The sequence below is a fragment of the Watersipora subatra genome, chromosome 1, assembly GCF_963576615.1.
Source record: "Watersipora subatra chromosome 1, tzWatSuba1.1, whole genome shotgun sequence".
Classification (NCBI taxonomy): Eukaryota; Metazoa; Bryozoa; class Gymnolaemata; order Cheilostomatida; family Watersiporidae; genus Watersipora; species Watersipora subatra.
The window spans coordinates 51,621,987-51,628,823 of NC_088708.1; the positions used below are offsets into that span (position 1 = coordinate 51,621,987).

At 32.7% G+C, this 6,837-nt stretch overlaps 1 long non-coding RNA gene across 1 annotated transcript; it reads right to left on the bottom strand.

Annotated features, from left to right (window-relative positions):
• Positions 1-1,849: 1,849 nt before the first annotated feature.
• Positions 1,850-6,291, bottom strand: LOC137409344 (uncharacterized). The gene is made up of 3 exons (XR_010980574.1): positions 6,170-6,291; positions 5,917-6,069; positions 1,850-2,061 (listed from the first exon to the last, which is right to left on the bottom strand). It is a non-coding gene; the product is annotated as an uncharacterized lncRNA (long non-coding RNA).
• Between the last annotated feature and the right edge of the window lie 546 nt (positions 6,292-6,837).

Consider the following 6,837-nt stretch of genomic DNA (forward strand, 5'->3'; position numbering starts at 1 on the left):
TGATACCTTGCTTATGTACCTTGGTATGTACCTTGCTTATAGCGATAGGCTTGGTCCTTGGTACCTTGCTTATGTACCTTGGTACCTTGGTATATGGTACCTTGGTATGTACCTTGCTTATAGCGATAGGCTTGGTCCTTGGTACCTTGCTTATGTACCTTGGTACCTTGGTATATGGTACCTTGGTATATGGTACCTTGGTATGTACCTTGCTTATAGCGATAGGCTTGGTCCCAAATTTCCTCACTATAACACTCTTGGTGGAATTAATAGTTTATTTTTGCAACCAGAACATACATGGAATGACCAGTGCTGTCTTTATGGTAGAATAGAAATATTCATGGCTGGTATTACTTGATGCACCCAGCCATTAGTATTAGCCAAAGGGGGATTGTTTGAGCCATAGATGTGACAGCGATGGGAGTGTGAAGTCATTAAGAACGCTTGTTTAACCTTAGTATTTTACTTTTAAACTTTGTGCATGGTTAATTTAGTGATGTTAGACTATAAATTATTGGAAAAAATTATGTGATAGAATACCAATAATTATATGTAAATATAACATTCTTTTTAATTTCGCAAATGTGGCATCTTTACAGAGGTACCGTCAAGCTTTTCCTTGGTCAATGGTTTTATACTTTGAGCGTTTGCCTCATATGACAGACGCTTGAGTCATATGACAGGTGCTTGCTTCATATGACAGATGCTTGTGTCATATGACAGGTGTTTGTTTTACATGACATGTGTTTGTCTCATATGACTGGTGCTTACCTCATATGACCGGTATTTGCCTCATGAGACAGGTATTTGCACATTTGCTAATTTATAGTTGACGAAGCCAGACACAGTTATCATGTACCCTAGTCTGCCAAATATCAAAATAAAAACTACCGTAATTTCACAATTGTGAGGGACACAGCTCAAATATTCACCACAACCCTTACAAGCTGCCTGCATAAAATTAGGGTTTGCACTTAAATGCAAGGAGATTAGAAAACTTCTTTCTATGACGCTACTAGATGGGGCTACTGCGATTGGTCGATGGGGTGTTTGAGATTAACAATTATAGGTTTACGCTAGCCAAACTAAATGTTTCATAGATTCAGCCAACTTACGGTATATGAAATTGGTTGAACTACGATTTTGTTAGCAAAGCAATTACATTACTAGCTAATCATTCATTGTTAATGTATTAATGATCAGCAGTGTATAGCTACAAGTTACCTCACTACTCTAGCTACTCCATACTAACACTCAATATATGCTTACTATGTTATGTTACAGAGAATTGAATAGTGCATATTGGTGATGACTGTCGATTTCAGATTTATGAGTTTACAAATAACAACAAATTGATGTTTGTTTCATTATTAAAATATAAGTGCAGTTGTTTTTTGTCTTCTGATTGAACTCGAAAATAACTTTGGACTTGTCTCCCCACTCTGCTACTGGTGTGAGCATTTATTCAAAATATGGCAACTGCCCTTTTTTCAGCAGTCTCATTATGTAATACTTAATGTAACGCCAGGTGGGGAATAGCTGAAAAGGGAAATTTCTTTTTTGTTTCGGAACTTTTAGAAAATGTGTGAAGAATTCTAGCTGTTCAGGTAAAATTTAAACATGTTGCTTTAAAATAACAACCGTATCAGTTTCCAGCTTAGTCTTTATCACTACCTTGGTGACAGCAGAATAGTTGTAATAGGCACAATGGCTGAAAATCTTGCAGTAGCAGAATACTGAACAGGACAAAATTGTTAGTGGGACAATAAACCGTGGTTCTATAGGAATACACACAGCTCAGTAAATGAGACCTTGTAATCTCATCAGTGCGACATGTTGTCTCATGAGCTTTTGACAATAGTACCACCTTTTATTTTTATTTACACAATAGTTCATGCGCTTGAATTAATGGAATACAGACAAATAATGACAAAATCTAATAATAATAAATAATAACAATGACAAAAATAATGATGAGAATCTGTTTCACAGATTTTCTCTTTTCTTGGTTCTTTACGCAGTGAGCGGGCCAAGGAAGTGAAGTTAACATGTAACTTCCTCCTGTCAAAACAGAGAAAGGATGGGGCTGGGCAGAAAATTTTGAGTCTTGCGAACAGAGGAAATATATAGAGGCAGATGACTTCCAGATTCACAATACTTGTTGGGCATTACTAAGTCTAATGGCTGTAAGGTGCCAAACATGCTAGTATATGTGGAATAAGTGTTTGTGAATGCAAAGCTGTCCTTTTTAACAACATAGGGATTAATGACTTGCTCACCAGTGTGTTGAATCAACTGACTATTAAAATACTAGTGCAGACAAGTATTTAGGTAAGTTCAGCAAAGTATGTTTAAAAAGAAAACGAATTGTCTACTCTCTTTGCAAGTGAGTTGGGAAAATAAGAAGACAATTCCAAATTTCATGCTATGGAGCTAACAATGTGCAGTTGTAAGCTAAATACTTTTTGCCAGTGCAGTCAATGTTGTGCAATAGACATTTACAGTGCCACAAAATACGCATCATCCTTTAATTATGTTTGCCAATTCTTGTAGTTTGTTAGAACCAGAAGCTTTTGAACTAGTTTATTTGAAATTAATTTTAGCCGTATGACCATCCAAAATAAAATTAGTAGATATAAAATGTTAAATAAAAAACAGAAAAATCGGAAATTGTTAAAAGAAAAGTTTTTAGTTTATGTGTGACTATACAGTCATTAAATTAAAAAATCTAGTTCAGCTTTTCATTATGAATGGTCAAATGGGTGAGCTTGAGAAGAAACCGATAATGCTATATATATAAATATATATATATATATAGAGTAATGTCCCGCTTCTCTAGCATAGTGCTCTATTACTAGAAGTAAGAGCTAAAGTATAAAAGAAGTAGGAGATGACTAAAAATGAGTTTTTGTTACTAATAGTTTCATGTACAGAGTACAATCATCAGACGATTGTACTCTGTACATGAAACTATTAGTAACAAAAACTCATTTTTAGTCATCTCTTACTTCTTTTATATATATATACATATACATATATATACTAATAAATTATTTAAAAGCAATACTTATCTTTTTTCTCAGCTACTGTCAGTTTCATGATATTATCATTCATCAGGCTGTGTTGAAATAAACAAGATGGTGACTAATCTCTTCCTGGCTATTTTTCCCTCCTTTAGTTCTTATTGTTTAATTTCCTCTTCTTCTGATTGGTTGTTGGTTAGTAGCTACAAAATGAGAGAGAAGATAACTTCTGGAATGACGACAGGTTGAGACTAATTCAGATTTTTTATTAAGTGTTGCTAAGTCAGGTCTATTAATGATGTAGTATTTTTCTGTCAAACATAGGACTTTGTGAAACTGACTTTAAAACACGATATAGTAACCACAAAACTAGTATCAAAAATAGCACCAAGCGAAACGCAACTGAACTAAGCAAACACATTTGGAAACTGAAAGACCAAGACATTGACTACAAACTAGACTGGACTGTACTAAAACAAACAAAATCATACAACAACTCCAGCAAAAGGTGCAACCTATGTTTGACAGAAAAATACTACATCATTAATAGACCTGACTTAGCAACACTTAATAAAAAATCTGAATTAGTCTCAACCTGTCGTCATTCCAGAAGTTATATTCTCTCTCATTTTGTAGCTACTAACCAACAACTAATCAGAAGAAGAGGAAATTAAACAATAAGAACTAAAGGAGGGAAAAATAGCCAGGAAGAGATTAGTCACCATCTTGTTTATTTCAACACAGCCTGATGAATGAGAATATCATGAAACTGACAGTAGCTGAGAAAACAGATAAGTATTGCTTTTAAATAATTTATTAGTATATAGCTGCTCCAATATATTGTTGAGCACTCTAACTTTAGTAATACTAGTTCATAATTCTTAGGAATTTATAGTTTATATATATATAATTTATTTCCATATTATTTCCATAACATTTCCATAATTCTTTTCCATAGTTTTTTTATATATATATATATTTTTCCATGTATATATATATATATATATATATATATATATATATATATATATCAGGGATCGCTAAATATATTATGGAAATGTTTACTTTTCCATATCCATAAACATAAATATTTCCATAATTTTATGGAAATGGATATGGAAACTTTATTTTAGAAATATGGAAATGTTATAGAAATGGAAAAAATATGGAAATGAATTATGGAAATGTTATGGAAATGGAAATAATATGGAAATGAATTATGGAAATGTTATGGAAATGGAAAAAAATATGGAAATGAATTATGGAAATGGAAATAATATGGAAATAAATTATGGAAATGGAAATAATATGGAAATAAATTATGGAAATGGAAATAATATGGAAATAAATTATGGAAAGGGTATGGAAATGGAAATAATATGGAAATGGAAATGAATTATGGAAAATTTATGGAAATGGAAATAATATAGAAATGAATTATGGAAATTGTAACATACACGTAATCCAAGATATAAACAGAGGGGAGTTATATTGTATAGACTAGGCTACATGAATAGACAATGTTAATACACAAACAGCTAACATCAGTGGTATTACAAAAACTATTAAAGGGGTCTGGAAGAAACTAACTCAAATTGTCTCTTGCTCGGCTACATGTATAGACAATGGTTACACACAAACCCAGCTAACATCCGTGGTATTACAGAAACTATTAAAGGGGCCTACAAGAAATTAACTCAAATTGTCTCTGGACTTGGCTACATGTACAGACAATGGTAGCACAAAACCCAGCTAACATCAGTGGTATTACAGAAACTATTAAGGGAGTCTGAAAGAAACTATCTCAAATCGTCTCTGACTTAGTTATAGGCAATGGTAGCATACAGCTTTGATGTTGCCTGGACCCTAAATAAAGTATATTAGCAAGCAAATATCATATTCATATTATGTATACATTAATCACATGTTCGGGAAGAGTTGACGATTGCACACACACACACACTCATTTGACACGCAAGCGCGCACACATACGTACACACCAGGGATCGCTAAACATATTATGGAAATTTTTACTTTTTCATTTCCATAAACATAAATATTTCCATAATTTTATGGAAATGGAAATTTTATTTTAGAAATACGGAAATGTTATGGAAATGGAAATAATATAGAAATGAATTATGGAAATGTTATGGAAATGGAAAAAATATGGAAATGAATTATGGAAATGTTATGGAAATGGAAATAATATGGAAATAAATTATGGAAATGTTATGGAACTGGAAAAAAAACTATGGAAAAGAATTATGGAAATGTTATGGAAATAATATGGAAATAAATTATGGAAATGTTATGGAAATGGAAATAATATGGAAATAAATTATGGAAATGGAAATAATATGGAAATGAATTATGGAAATGTTATGGAAGTAATATGGAAATTAATTATGGAAATGGAAATAATATGGAAATGAATTATGGAAATGGAAATTGTGACAAACACGTAATCCCTGATATATATATATATATAGCCTATATATATATATATATGTCTTTTACAATTTGTATAATATAAGAACCTTGGAATGTAACAGTTTTCGGAATGGATTACTTACGGTGTGGGAGAGAGGGGTCTATTGTGCATAAATATGCTTTTAATGGTGGACCACAACACTAAGCACACTGTTTAACAGCTTGTGAACTCTGGAATGGTGCTAAACAAATCCTTCAAAGCTGTAGTATAAATTTTTACATCATGTCTGGGTTGGTCCCCTCTGCCATTGTAAGACCACATGTGAGTAGTGGAAAGAAGGATACAGCTAAGGTATAACTAACTATAGTTCATTTATAAAACATACGTTTTATTTTATATAAATATGATATCTATTTGACTTAGTTAAAAATCACATTTATCGATTCAATAAAGCTGTACCTTCTTTAAAATTGGAACATTGAGATTCCGGTAATATTGTGCTGTTTTTACATTTCTGTAGAAATTCTTAACATATACGTCGTTTGTCTTTTACCTCGGCTTGCAAAGCCCTAAGCAGTTGAAGAGAAACACGCTCAAGGGCTGTCATGTCATCTAAAAATAGAAATATAGCGTTATTACTATTGTCTGTATTACAGAAATAAATTCAACCACAACCATGAAATAATATTTTCAAAATGTTGTCTGTACCTACGTAATGAACTAAAACAATCTGACATCACAGGGCAGAATCAACGCTCGCCATCTTGTCAGCAACAAAAGCTTTTGGATTGCTTAGCATATCTATATTAACATATCTACAAATACCAAGTTATTATACGAGAGGTTACTAAGAACATCCAAGTACTATAAATGAGGTAATTAAGTGGAGCAGCTGATAGTCAAGATTTTTGGCAAGGCAGTAATACTACCTAGTCTTTTATCGACATGCAAATTGTTTTTTGATGAATAAGTTAAATTATGACTTTCCAGAAACAGCAAAAATGGTGCATTCTTTAATTGTTTGTGAGTTATCAGGATAGCTTGGCGCTTGATGTGGTGAAGAAGTTGTTTAACTCCAAGCATTTGAAAAGCTAGCATCAATACAGACATAGTTGTCCGATTAGCGCAGATCTACAATCCGCAGTTCCATGATCTAAAGCGATAATGCATGTTTCCTAAACATAGGAACACGTCTGCTTTGGTTAACGAAAAATTGACTTGGATTGAAGTGTTCCACTTAACATACCGTGTAAGATTAAGATGCTTTTTTGAGTGTTACTCTAAAATGTGTTACTCAGAGTGTAACTCTAAAGTGTTGCTCAGAGTGTTAATCTCTGAGCAACACGTTAGAGTTACATTGGGGTGAACAACTCAGAGAGT